Below are 14957 nucleotides of genomic sequence, written 5' to 3' on the forward strand. Positions count from 1 at the left end.
TACCTAGCACAAATGAAGATGGTTGTGGTGATCTTCAGTTGCTTCATCAATGACCTTCCCTCCAACATAAGGTCTGAAATGGGGATGTTCTCTAATGACCGCACAGTGTTCCGTGCCATTCACAACTCCGCATGCAACAAGACGTAGACGATATACAGACTTGGGCTGATATGTGGCAGGTAACATTCGTGCCACAGAAGTGCCAGGCAATGACTATCTCCAACAAGAGTGAGTCTAACCACCGCCGCTTGACATTCAATGACATTACCATCGCCAAATCCCCCACCATCAACATCCTGGTGGTCAACATTGGCCAGAAACTTAACTGGACCAGCCACATATATACTGTGGCAACAAGAGCAGGTCAGAGGCTAGGTATTCTGTGGCGAGTGTCTCACCTCCTGACTCCCCAAAGCCTTTCCACCATCTACAAGGCACAAGTAAGGAGTGTGATGGAATACTCTCCACTTGGCTGGATGAGTGCAGCTCCAAAAACACTAAAGAAGCTTGACACCATCCAGGACAAAGCAGCCTGCTTGATTGGCACCACATCTACCACCTGAAACATTCACTCCCTCCACCACCGGCGTACCGTGGCTGTAGTGTGTACCATCTACAAGATGCACTGCAGCAACTCGCCAAGGCTTCTTCAGCAGCACCTCCCAAACCCGCGACCTCTTCCACCTAGCAGGACAAGGGCAGCAGGCTCATGGGAACACCACCACCTCCAAGTTCCCCTCCAAGTCACACACCATCCTGACTTAGAAGTATATCGCCGATCCTTCATCGTCGCTGGGTCAAAATCCTGGAACTCTCTCCCTAACAGCGCTGTGGGAGTACCTTCACCACACAGACTGCAGCGGTTCAAGAAGGCGGCTCACCACCACCTTCTCAAGGGCAATTAGGGATGGGCAATAAATGCTGGCATTGCCAGCGACGCCCACATCCCATAAACGAATAAAAAACAAAGTTCCCCCTTTTCAATATCAGAGAGATGTGATTAAATTCTCAGGTCTCATTTTGAAATGGGCAACGTCGCAAACATTACCACTACTTCAGTAACATCTTCAGCAAGTAAGAGTTGCTGCAATTGCACCAACCATCCCGTATCAATCTGAAATACCTGCACAGAATACCAATTGCAAAAGTTCGTAAACTCCTGCCTGTGGAGTAGACACAGTGGTCACCAAGGCCTTTGTCCTTTTAGATGGGTAAGTTCAAATGTAGACTATGGTTGAAAGAGCACACATTAGACTACAGGAAATCTTTGACATGTGCAATGGTAAATCAGAACAATTGTGTAACTCTTTCTATCATCCCAGTAACCACGAAAGTCAAACTATGTGAGCTTGTGGCTGCACGCCAATCTGCTATGAAATATATATGTACAAAAAAACTTGCTCTATTCACTCCTGAATTTTATTTTGTTTTATGGGTATTTGAGAATAGGAACAGTACGAATAAGAAACCAAGGGGGAGAAATTCAGTGGGTTGCGCCAGCCGCTAACGCCATAAAAGGGCTATATTTCCGGCGCTAGACACTTAGCGCCTGAACGCAGTCCGATCTGCGCCGACGCCCAAATTCAGTTGACATTTAGCGCCAGCGCAAAGTGTTTGCGCCCGCTCAGGTGCGCGCGCAGCTTATGACGTCATATCGTCGCGCAACGCTGTTTGTGCGCCCCAAACCGGAAATTCAGTGGCGCCCACCCAATGTGGGCGTGGTGCTGCTAAGAACTGTGAGGTGGAACGCAAAAGAGGCCCTGTGGGCCTCGGGGAGCGCTAATTAAAGGGCACTTACACTGACCTATAAAGCCCAGCCATTTTGCTGCAATGACTTTACTGCTTTGGATTTCTGGACAGAGACCAAGGGACAGAGCTTACTGATTTGGAACAACATAGGAGAGGTATTTTTGGCTTCTGGCCAGTGCTTTGACATTGTGATTTATCTGTTCTCAACTTTATTATGGGGGCTGTATGGGGGGCCAACCCTCAGTTGCAGCATTATGTGCGAAGGGCTCGCAGACGCTGTGAGAGAGGGCCAGCCATGCCTAGACGCAGAGGGGCCATCAGGCGTCGGCAACGTAGGCCTTACCCACTCAGGCAATACCGGCAGCAGGTGTCCTATCTCACCATGACTGCGGCACATTGTGTGAAGAGGCTGCGCTTCAGAAGAGAGGTGGTTGCAGAGATCTGCCAGCTGCTTCACACAGATCTGCATCCACAGCTGATGTGCAGGACGTCTCTCTCGGTGGAAGTGAAGGTCACGGTGGCTCTGAACTTTTATGCAAGCGGCTCCTTCCAAGCCGCTGCTGCAGACATAGCGAACATCTCCCAGTTCGCCGCGCATCGCTGCATCCGGCAGGTCACCGATGCACTTTACGCGAGGAGACACCAATTCATCTCCTTCCCCATGACCCGACAGAGGCAGGAGCAGCGTGCAGTCGGATTTGGCAGGATCGCGGGCTTCCCCATGGTGCAGGGCGCCATTGACTGCACGCATGTGGCTATGCGGGCACCCATCCACAATGCCGAGAATTACCGCAACAGGACGGGCTACCATTCCCGAAATGTACAGCTGGTGTGTGACCACAGGCAGCGCATCCTAGCTGTCAATGCCCGCTTCCCAGGAAGCAGCCACGATGCATTTATCCTGCGCCAGACTACTGTGGCTGACATGTTTGAGGCACAGCCTCCACCAAGGAGATGGCTTATCGGGGACAAGGGCTACCCTTTGTGTACATGGCTCATGACCCCGCTCCGCGCGCCCAGGACCCCAGCGGAGGAGGCATACAACGAAAGCCATCAAGCCACAAGGAACATCATCGAGCAAACGATAGGCGTCCTCAAGCAACGGTTCCGCTGCCTGGATCGTTCCGGAGGATCTCTTCAGTATTCGCCGGATAGAGCCTCCCAGTTCATCATCGTGTGCTGCATGCTGCACAACCTGGCTATCCGCAGGACTCAGGCACTGCCACCTGGCATTGCACCACCACCTCAGGAGGACGAGCAGGAGGAGGAGGAGGAGGAGGAGGAGGAGGACCAGCCCAGGAGGGAGCGACAAGGGCCAAGGGCCGTCCGCCGGGGGCTTATTGATCGACACTTCTAGGCCCCCTGTCAGGGAATGGCCTGTGGCAATGAACGCACCTGAGGCAGCCGCTCCGCAAGCCCTCAGCCGGTTAACGCAACAACCACTTCAAACATGACACCTGGACATGCTGAATAAATCAAAAGCTTTATTTCACAAACTCAGGGCCCTTCCCACATGAAACAGAAAAACAGACAAGACCCCCAAAAAACAGTCAAAAACATCTGTCACTCCCAAAACCTGGGGAGGACTAACAAAACTTGCCCATCCAAAAGGCCTTTACCAGCAGCCTTACAAAAATAAGCCCCCCCCCACAACAGAGACACCCCCATGAAAACAAAAAATGCCTTGATCCTCGGCCTTAACAAAATAATGCCCCCCACAACACAAGCCCCCCAATATAAAAGAAACCGCTCTCACCACACTCTAATGGGTGTGCCGAGAGGGCGAGTCCTTAGACAGGCTTCTCCGGCCCCTGGCCGACCTGCTGCTCCGCCTCAACCTGGGCCCTACGGGTGTGGCGAGGCTGGGGGAAGGCTCATGAGGGCCACAAAGCGTGTCGGCAGATGCCCTTGGGGGTCGGCCTAGACGAGGCCTGGCCCGGGAGGGGCTGCCTGCTGACTGCTGCAGCTGTGGCTGGGCAGCATCAGTCTTAGCAGCAGCTCGTTACACCTTGGCTGGGGGAGTGGCAGTGTCGGCAGCACCATTGGGGGCAAGCTGGCTGATGGCAGGTGCGCGCTGCTCGCCAGAGACACTGGCATTCGACCGGGCTGGCACTGTAGCAAGCGCAGCAATGTGGGGGAGGCCAGACCGCTGTGCTGCAGCAGGGCGACGGCTGCCATGGCGATGCCTCCGTGCCACAGTGAGTGTGGCAGAAGTGAGTGCCCGAACTGTCCTGGTATGTGCCCGCATCAGCTCTGCCAGTGTCTGGACGGCACCACTCATCTCGCGAGTCGCGTCCTGCGCTGCCGCCAGTTGCTGCACACCCGCGTCCTGCGCTGCCGCGAGTTGCTGCACACCCCTGTCCTGCGCTGCCGCGAGTTGCTGCACACCCCTGTCCTGCGCTGCCGCCAGTTGCTCCACACCCCTGTCGTGCGCTGCGGCCAGTTGCTGGACACCCCTGTCGTGCGCTGCCGTGAGTTGTTCGAACCCCCTAGCCTGTGATTCCCCGAAAGCCACCACACTCTGAGCCAGGGACTCAATGGCGTGAGGCATCTGTTCGACCACCCCCATGAACTCTTGGTGGCGCCGCTCAGACGCCGCCGACATCTCATCAAGGACGCGCACCTCCTGGGCGAGGACCGTGTCCGGACTGGAGGGCGGACTCTCCCTCCGGGGAGAAGGCCGCCGTGCTGGCCGACCCTTCCCGCGTGCGTCTACCCCACTTGGGCCAGGTTCTGCCCTCCCCTCCAACACCTCCCCCCTCTGGGGAGAAGGCCGGCGTGCTGCCGGACCCTTCCCGCGTGCGTCCACCCTACTGGGACCAGCTTCGGCCCTCCCCTCCAACACCTCCCCCTGGCTCTCCTGCAGGCCAGACGTCTCCCCTCCATTGCCATCCCCTGGCGCGGAGGAGGGTTCCCCCGATGTGCCGCCTTCCTCCTGGTCCTCGACGTCCTCCTCCTCCAAGGGCCTGGCTCTCTGCGCTTCAGGGACCACCTCCTCCTCACCAGCTGAAAGCAGGAAGGCACAAAAGTAGCTTTAGAGTGAGGACAGGCCGTCAGCGAGGGAGGCCTGAGTGGTGCATTATGCGCATTTGTCGGTCAGTGGGAAAGGATGTAGATCTGAAGCGCGAGGGCAACGAGAGAGGTGCAACCGGTCATGTCCTTACCAGTGGGTACCAGTACAGGGTCCGCCTCGCCGATCGCGACAGGGCCAGTCACCCGGCCACGCATGAGTCGTGCCACGCTCTCCTCCAGATCAGTGAGCGCCTGGTACTCGGGACGGCCTCCACCAGTGACAGCCTGGCTCCTTACATTGCTCGCCAGCTTGGCCTGCAAGAGAAAGGACGGCCTCTAAGTACAGTGTGGTGCCCTGTCGCTGTGTGCACTGCCTCCCACGGTGGAATAGCTTGGCCAGTGTGGTGCCCTGTTGCTGGGTGCACTGCCTCCCATGGTCGAATAGCTTGGCCAGTGTGTTAAGTGCAGAAAGTGCTATTGATGAACATGCAAGTGCCATTGCTGCGGGAGGAGGGCTGCCCATTAGGCCTTTGAGGTCCCTTTGCCCATAATGTGAGGTGCACATGCAAGGATGAGGGGGACACTGGAAAGGGTACTCACCTTCACCATCCGAGTGAGGTCGTTGAACTTCTTGCGGCATTGGTCCGCACTCCTGGGGACATCACAGGTGGATGACACCCTGCGGGCGACTTTGCCCCAGGCTCTCCTGTACTGGCTCCTGGGAGCCTTCCTGCCACTGTCCGGGCACAGGATCTCTCTTCTCTTCTCCACACCATGAATGAGCACACTCAGAGCATGCTCTGTGAAGCGCTGCGCTCGCTCACGGGCCCTCTCCATTGCTCCAGGCGCTATTTTGGCACACCAGTAGTGCTGAGGCCTAGCTGCAGGGCTCCAGTATGCAGGGCGTGGCAGCAGTCAAAGTTGACCCTTCCCCCTTTAAGAGCTGGCCGGCGTCAGGGTGTCTGCTGTCAATCAAAACATGACCGCACCTGCGCTGCGCCCGGCTTCGGCGTTATTAGGCCGCATCGCCGGCTTAGCGCCGGAACACAGCATTTCAACGCCGGTTTCAGCGCTCGGCCAAACTTAGGGCCAACTCTACTGAATTTCGGCGATGTGGCCTACACTTTCCGGCGGGCGCTAACTTTAGCGAGCGCCCGACTTTAGCGCCCCAAAAGTGTCCAGACTGAATTTCTAGGCCCAAAGCTTTTAGTATATAGGTATGAGATCCATGCTAGATTCCGAGGTTCCATCCGGTGGTTTAAATATGCTTTGGCATCCCTTTTTGGTATTGATATGAGAGCTGACCTTGATTAAATGGAACTTTATGCTGAGAGAAACTCTGTAAGAGTTGCATTGCCGAACAGATGGTTTCTTACAGTGCAGAATAAATTGCTTTGCTGACTTGATTGACTGGATTTATTGGTCCGAATTTTACCGGGCCGATGATGGCGCACGCCATTGTAAGTCCTCAGAATGGCCCCGCAAGTTCTGGGTTTCCGCATGCGACGTGCATGCGCGAAAACCTGTAACTTGCAATCTGTCAAGTTCCTCCACATGTGCTCCAAAAACACTTCCACTGCCGCAGAGTCGGGCTATTTGCCCAACTACTGCCCAGCGAATGCCCACTAGACTCTTATGCCTGGTAAAAGTAGGCATTGGACTTGCTTTCAGCAGCATAAGGGTTAAATTAAATGTTAAATTAAAATTTTTAAATGATTAAAACATACAAAAACATTTAAAATTAGTTCATGTAAATTTTGGGCGCAGTTAAAATGTTATTATTTTTCAAAAAATTAAATTTTTATTTTAAATGCTTAATCAAAGGGACATTTAATTAATTTTGAACATGGGAATATTTTTTTTTTATATTAGAGTTGTGTTCATTATATATTTATTTCGGGATTTCTCATAAACTTGCGAGGAATCTCCACTTTCTAAATGGTTGGCCTGGCCCACGTGATCCCAGGAGTGCTTCCGAGCTGCCTGCGTCCCTGGGATACATGGGCCTTTACACAGGCGACCGCGGTGAGATGAAGAAGGGTGGGAGGAGGCGCCTGTGGAGCACAAACACTGGCGCGGATCAGTTGGGCTGAACGGCCAGTTTCTGTGCTGTAAATTCTCTGTTAAAATGACATGAAGTAGAAGAGCATCACTTTACAATGGGAGAATGCAATGTTTTGTTAAGAATGAACCTGGCTGGTAAATTGCCATTTCTCCATTTTTACAGAGCCATCACACACACGGATTGTGTATTCCACTGCTGGATTACGAAACTATTTGACAGTATTACTGGCTGAGCACCCATTTAGCTACTTATCTGTGAAAGGAGGAATGCAGAATGTGCACAATAATAGGTTGTATTTTTTGTCAATACTGCCAAAGAAGTCTTCTTTCACAGAATCATCTGCAGGCAATTTGTGCTCAGTCATTTTTTTGCTTGCTTTTCATTAAAATCTAAGCAAAAGGACATTCTGATGATATAAACTGACCATTACAAAGGCGTGCACAGAAAAACACTTTGGCCCCATTATTTACAGGGAGGGAGTGAGGAGCAGAGGAGTAGGGGAGTGGGGGACCTGAGCAGTCAGGTTTCCCAGAGATGCGGGTAAAACAGAGGTCCTATCGAATTTAAAAGGCAGGACATCATTTTGAATTTCTCTTGCCATTTCCTGTCTGGCAGCCCGCCAGTTTGAGAGACTGGCTGGGTGTCGGGCAGGAAGGCTGGTAGCCAGAGAGTGGAGAGGAGAGGAGAGGAGGGAGGGAGGGAGAGATCGGGGGTGGGTGAAGACATTGCGGACACTTGCTGATGTCAGCAGCACCACCATTATCAAGATGGGTCTCCATTGACTTTTTTTTTAAGAAGGTGCATGCTCCTTTATCTCTTAGAACATCATATCTAGATCCTGGCGCTAATAGAATTTTCATTGCTTCAGCTACACAGTAAAAGCAACATTCAATGTGGCCGCTTTCCACTTTCCTGATAACTGCTTTGGAGAGATCATTAGCAATAGCAGCTGGTTCCTGGTGGCTAAATACCATTAATGATCTCTCCAAATGGTGACTATTTTGTAAACGTTCACTTTGGAAGTTGCTTCTGTTTTGTAGCTGAAATGACAGGAAAATGAATTGATGCTGGCAACCAAACACTGGAAGAGTACACTGTGTAGCAAGAACAGTGAATCTCGGTTGCAACATATCACTGAGGAGCTAAATTGTTATAGAGACAAATAGCTGAGTATGCCATCCAATTACATCAATCCCTTTCCTGGTATTTCCTACGTGTTTTCGCCCAGAGACACACCTAATCCAGGCGCAAAGCAAATACTTAAAAGTTCACGGAAAATTGGGCTTAAGTGTAATTATGAGTCGCCCAAATCGCCTTGGTCGTTTATCTATCTCTCTTCCCGAATGCATCCCGCCTCATAATAATGGCCCTGCCCCCAAGCGACAGAGACTTAGACGCAAATTTCCTGCAATTGCGCTTCTTCAGAGGGTCTCTTCAGATTTTCAGTCGCACGGGCGCCCATAGTCACCTGAAGGAGGTGCCAATCAGTTGCTTCAGGAAGCGTTGAAGCCGTTCCGTTTCTGTTATTGCGGACAGCCATTTCACAGGCCTTCTGATAAATAAGAATGTCTCTTTTGCTGGCTGTACCCCTTGCCTGCCATTACCATATTTAAGAAAAGATGTACTTGCGCTCGAGGCAGTTCAGAGAAGGTTCACTCGGTTGATTCTGGAGATGAGGGGGTTGACTTATGAGGAAAGGTTGAGTAGGTTGCGAATCTACTCATTGGAGTTCAGAAGAATGAGAGGCGATCTTATCGAAACATATAAGATTGTGAGGGGGCTTGATCGGGTGGATGTGGTGAGGATGTTTCCACTGATGGGTGAGACTAGAACTAGGGGGCATAATCTTAGAATAAGGGGCTGCCCTTTCAAAACTGAGATGAGGAGAAACTTCTTCACTCAGAGGGTAGTAAATCTATGGAATTTGCTACCCCAGAGAGCTGTGGAAGCTGCGACATTAAATACATTTAAAATGGAGATAGACAGTTTCACAGCAGATAAGGGAATTAGGGGTTACGGGGAGAGGGCAGGGAAGTGGACGTGAGTCTAGATTCGGATCAGCCATGGTCCTATTGAATGGCGGAGCAGGCCCAAGGGGCCGTAAGGCCTACTCCTGCTCCTACTTCTTATGTTCTTATGTACTTATGACTGCAAGCCCTCGGTCCACATGTGGCTGAACCTTAACTCTAGACGTGTAGGGCACCACAGCCCTCAACTTTCATGGCTCTGGATCCTTCCAGGCATCCATGGAGGGCCTATACAAGATTAATCAAGGGGCATTGAGCACCTACATTCAGCAGGTGACTGACGCCCATTTCCATAGTGCTGGGGGAGTCCATCAGATGTGGACTGTCCGTGGTGGGCCAATGGCAGAGGTCATTGAGTTTCTACAGGATCGCTGGCTTCCCTAGAGTGCTGGGGGCGATTGATGGAACTCACGTGGCACTAAAGGCTTCCCCTCAGCACCCACAAAACCTCATGAACAGTAAGGGGTTACACTCCCTCAATGTTCCGCTGGTCTGCGACCCCTGGCTGTACACCTTGCACTAGAACGCTCAGCAGGCGAGGGTCTGTCATCGTGCGTTCGCGCAACTCAGTCATCGCACACAAGCTCAGCAACGGGCGATGGATCCACGGTGATCAGTCTTGCCCCTTTGCTGCCGTGGCTGATGAGGCTTTTCACGTCCCACGGACCGAAGCAGAGGAGAGATACAATCGGGTACGTGCGTCCGCCAGGCAGGTGGTTGAGCGGTTGCAAGCTGCTTCAGGCTCTTGGACCTGTCTGGGGATTATCCTCCAATTCTGTCCAGAGAGGACAGTCATCATGTGCTGAGGCCCTGGACAACTTCACCCTAACAGAAGGTTCTAGATCTTGATGTACACGGGGGAGGAGCCGATCGAAGCAGAAGATCATCTCCCTCCACCCCAAATTAAAGAGATGACGAAAGAATAAGCTTACCTCAGTGTTCTAGTGCAGTTATAAGGATGGAGATGAATAAAGATTAGCTCTGCACACATACATAAAATTCCCTTGTCGTAATGTTTTCCAACTGCAGTAAAAAAGATTCCTGTCTTCTTGTAACTTTAGCCGATTCCTAACGTTTTCAGAGAGCCTGTTGATTTCCCCCACTGACTCCTAGAACTGATGTTGCTATGTGATGGTAGCAATCAGGATAGAATAAAGTGGCATTGCTAATAAGGCACTCTGCGGTAGCTGGAAGACATGCAAGATTTGTTTTCCTGCAGACAATGCCACATCTCAGAAGAGCAGTCAGATTTAGAAGATGATGCTGCATTGGATTAGAATGATAATCCTGGTCCATTGGGCTCAGTAGGCAACAGACAGTCACAGTCTGATCCCTCGGAAGTGCACACAGTATTAACTTGAAAGGACTGATTGCAGGGACGATCAGAAGTTGTCATTCCTGCACTCGCTGATGATTTTGTTGCTTGTAATATCATTTCTGAAGATGGAATGCTGTTTTGATGAATTTTTTAAAAATTGCTGTCGGCAATTTGGCTAAGAACACAATCCATGCAGATACAGATTGTGTGTGTGTGTGTGTGAATGAGTGTGTCCCCTGTGATGCACTTTGGGGATGTTATCTACGTTAAAGCTGCTATATAAATGCAAGTTGCGTGCTATATACATGCGTGTGTATGTGAGCATATAAAACCAATGGCACTTACATGACGTAACACTTCTAGCATTCTAAAATAGGTGTCAAATTTTTTGTCTTTTAATGCTCCTGTGAAGCACCTTGGAATGTTTTACTACGTTAAAGGCGCCATATAAATACAAGTTGTTGTTGTTGTATCTTCTGAATCATTGCCAAGGCAGATCCACTAGTAGTATACAAAATATTTGTGGAAAATTGAGAAGGAGTTGTAATTTAATTTTAAAGTATACACACTTGATTACCCGAAAACTAATTGTAGTTTATTCCCTCCTGACTATCCATAATTCCATCCATAACTAGATACAGAGTGAAGTAAAGAGTCATAGAAACATAGAAACATAGAAGATAGGAGCAGGAGTAGGCCATTCAGCCCCTCAAGCCAGTTCCGCTATTTAATGAGATCATGGTTGATCATCCAAATTCAGTACCCTGTCCCTGCTTTCTCCCCATATCCCTTGATTCCTTTAGCCTTAAGAAATATATCTAACTCCTTCTTGAATATATTTAATGAATTGGCCTCAACTGTCTTCTGTGGTAGAGAATTCCACAGGTTCACCACTCTCTGGGTGAAGAAATTCCTCCTCATCTCAGTCCGAAATGGCTTACCCCTTACCTTTAGACTGTGACCCCTGGTTCTGGACTCCCCGACCATCGGGAACATCCTTCCTGCATCTAGTCTGTTTAGTCCTGTTAGAATTTGATAAGTTTCAATGAGATCCCCTCTCATTCTTCTAAACTCTAGCGAATATAAACCTAATCGACCCAATCTCTCCTCATACGTCATTCCTGCCATTCCAGGTATCAGTCGCTTTAAGTGTGATTGACACGTGAGAGTGTCTCTAATAGGTTTAAAAACTGCTACGAATATGCCGACAACTTATCCACCATATTACCTGCCCAATTAAAATCAGGAGAGGTTGGTCCCAGTCTGCCGAGTATGAAATCACTTTCATGTTATTGTTACAGCAGAACGGGGTCGATTTTCGTGGAACCGTCAGGCGGGGTTTCAGGCGTGTGGGGGGGGGAAAATCCCGAATTTGGGAGTCCCGACACCATCCCACCCAAAACCCCGCTCCACGCAACTTTCAGGGGCGGCGGGTACCCGCCCTGCACTGGGACCCGCCGAAACCAGGCGGGAAGGGGTTAGTGCCAATTAACTGCCTGTTAACAGGTAGTTAACAGGCAGTTTTTAGCCTAATCCCTGTTTTGACGGGTTTCGTGTGGGATTCCCGACGGCTCCAAACCACGCCAGGTTAGAGCAGGCGGGCCGTCGGGTTGAAGGAGTTGGAGGGGTCGCGATGTCGGCGCTCAGGTGAGTGATGGGTGCATGAGTGTAAAGGTAAGTGTGTTTGGTGTGTCTAAAGTGTGTAAAGAACTTTTACTTACCTGTACTTACCTTAACAGCCTTTCTTCCTGTAGCCGTCGCGAGCCCATCACTCAGCCGGCACTTAAAGCTGAACGGCTGCGATCTGTCAAAAGTGACAGCCTTCAGCTTTGAGTGCAGCTGAGAGTTCTAACTGAGTCTGTGCAGAATGACTCATGTTAGAACTCAGACTGTCAGTGTTTGACAGCTTCAAACAGCTGTGAAACACTGATATTTCATCTGCCAATAACTCTTGACAGATGAAATTGCAGTCTGTGACGTCACCTGTTGCCGGGTGGCCCTTAATTGGCCTGCTGAGCCCGCTGGGTGGGCTCAACAAGGTCAATCAAGGGAAAATCACGCGGATTGGCCGGACGTCGAAGTAGGCGGGTCTAAAACCCGAAAGTTGTAGTCCTGCCTTCTTCCCGACAGCTTCGGGAAAATCGACCCCATAGTAAAGTAAAAACAAGAGGCCAAGACTGTATTTGAAGAGAACAATACACTTGAGTGGTCTTCTGTTCTTTTATATTATATGCATGGTTTATGTTTTATTTATTTACATTTATTTAATTTTCAAAAATCTCAATAAGAATATTTTATATTTTGAAAGAAAATGTGCCTTCAGCTGCCTCGGCCCTAAGCTCTGGAATTCCCTCCCTAAACCTCTCCGCCTCGCTACCTCTCTCTCCTCCTTTCAGACCCTCTTTAAAACCTACCTGTTTGGCCAAGCACCTGACCTAATGGCTCAGAAATTCGGGCGGGCGGAGGGCTGCAATTTGGAAAAATCTGCGCCTGGACCGGAGGGCTCCCGGGAGGCGCAGAATTCCGTTGCTGTGCCTCTTCAAACTGCCGGTGTGCAGGGCACGCGTATCCCAGAGGCGCAGGTGGTTCGCAGCGTCCTTGGGATCACGTGGGCCATGGGGAGCCAATCAAAGCAGGGAATCTCCATTCATAGAATTGACAGGAAGACCTGTCAAATCTATGAACAGAGATCAGCCCCAAAACATAAGTAAAACTTCAAATAATTTTTTTTTTTAAATCGCATTTTAAAAATGACTATAAATTACATAAATTAACTATTTTAAACAAAAATTTAAATTTTTGAAAAAAATAATTAAAGGTTTTAATGGGGCTAAAAATAAGCTTACCTTTCATTAAAGTATTTTAAAATGATAAATCAGTGGAAAAAAAAATTCTTTTACTTTCTTCACCTCTTACCTTGTTAAATGCAGGCCTTGCGCCTGCTTTTCCAGGCACAGCTGTTTCAGACTTACCTGGACTGAAGCAATTGCTGAAAAAAAATGAAAGTTCCAGGCGTACGCGCTGCCTCTCCGGTGCAGGCGTTTGACCTGCGAAGCCCTTTCTTTGAAGAACGGAAGTTCCGGTTTCCAGCGCATGCGCAGTGCATGCGTAAAACCGGCACTTCCGTTGGCCCTACGGGTGAGTACACAGCGCGTACCCACCCGTAGGGAACGGAATTTATGGGCCATTATCTCCTTATGTGGCTCGGTGTCAAATTTTGTTGGATAACCCATCCTGTGAAGCGCCTTGGGACGGTAAAGGCACTATACAAATGCAGGTTGTTGTCGCATATGGTTATTGGTGGATAATATCATGTGCCAGGAAAGCGGATGACACCCAATTTACAACAACAACAACTTGTATTTATGTAGCTCTTTTAACGTAGTAAAACGACCCAAGATTCTTCACAGGCGTATTTTAAGACAAAAAAATTGACACCGAGCCACATAAGGAGAAATTAGGGCAGGTGACCAAAAGCTTGGCCAAAGAGGTAGGTTTTAAGGAGCGTCTTAAAGGAGGAGAGAGAGGTAGTGAGGCGGAGAGGTTTAGGATGGGAATTCCAGAGCTTAGTGCCTAGGCAACAGAAGGCACGGCCACCAATGGTTGAGCGATTATAATCAGGGATGATCAAGAGGCCAGAATTAGGGGAGCGAACAGGACTTGGTGCGAGTTAGGACACGGGCAGCCGAGTTTTGGATGACCTCATGTTTACGTAGGGTAGAATGTGGGAGGCCAGCCAGGAGTGCGTTGGAATAGTCAAGTCTAGAGGCAACAAAGGCATGGGTGAGGGTTCCAGCAGCGGATGAGCTGAGTCAAGGGCGGAGACGGGTGATGTTGCGGAGGAATTTATGGGAAAATATAATCCTGGGGTGTTGCTGCATTGTGTAGCAAGAAGGGATAGCGTTGTAAGCATAGATTTGTGGCGTATCACTGATAGTTACCCCTGATTTAAAAGAAACAAGCAAGCCTCACTACATTACCCAAACCAGAATGGATATTCTTTATGATCTTGCAAAGTGCAGTGCACGTTAACAACTGCAGTCCCATACTCCATTCCATATAAAAATAATATTTTAAAATGAAGTGGACATCGTTAATTGAAATGAATACTTATCTACATTGTAAGGTACCTAAGAGAGTCTTGTAGCTTGTTTCACGAACACTGCTGTTGTTTATCGGAGTACCACATTTTAAATAAGACACATCTAAATACCTCATTGTACACTACAAGTGTTGGGACACTACCCATTGAATACATTTTCATAATTCAAAGGTTCTGCTATTTGCATAATCACCTGCAGAGATTTAGCCTAGTGTCAGCTCTGGCTCAGTTGGTAGCACTCCTGCTTCTGAGTCAGGAGGTTGTTGGTTCAAGTTCCCCCTCCAGGGACTTAAGCATGCAAGCCTAGGCTGACACCTCCCAGTGCAGTGCTGAGGGAGTGCTGCACTGTCGGAGGTGGCATCTTTCAGATGAGATGTTAAACCGAGGCCCCGTCTGCTCTCTCAGGTAGATGTAAAAGATCCCATGGCACTATTTCGAAGCAGAGCAGGGGAGTTATCCCCGGTGTCCTGGGCCAATATTTATCCCTCAACCAACATCACTAAAACAGATTATCTGGTCATTATCGCATTGCTGTTTGTGGGAGCTTGCTGAGCACAAATTGGCTGCTGCGTTTCCCACATTATAACAGTGACTATATTTCAAAAATTCTTCATCGGCTGTTAAAGCGCTTTGAGATGTCTGGTAGTCATGAAAGGCGCTACATAAATGCAATTCTTTCTCTTA

This window comes from Somniosus microcephalus, chromosome 10 (genome assembly GCF_052327205.1).
Source record: "Somniosus microcephalus isolate GS21.2 chromosome 10, FLI_Smic_1.0, whole genome shotgun sequence".
Lineage (NCBI taxonomy): Eukaryota > Metazoa > Chordata > Chondrichthyes > Squaliformes > Somniosidae > Somniosus > Somniosus microcephalus.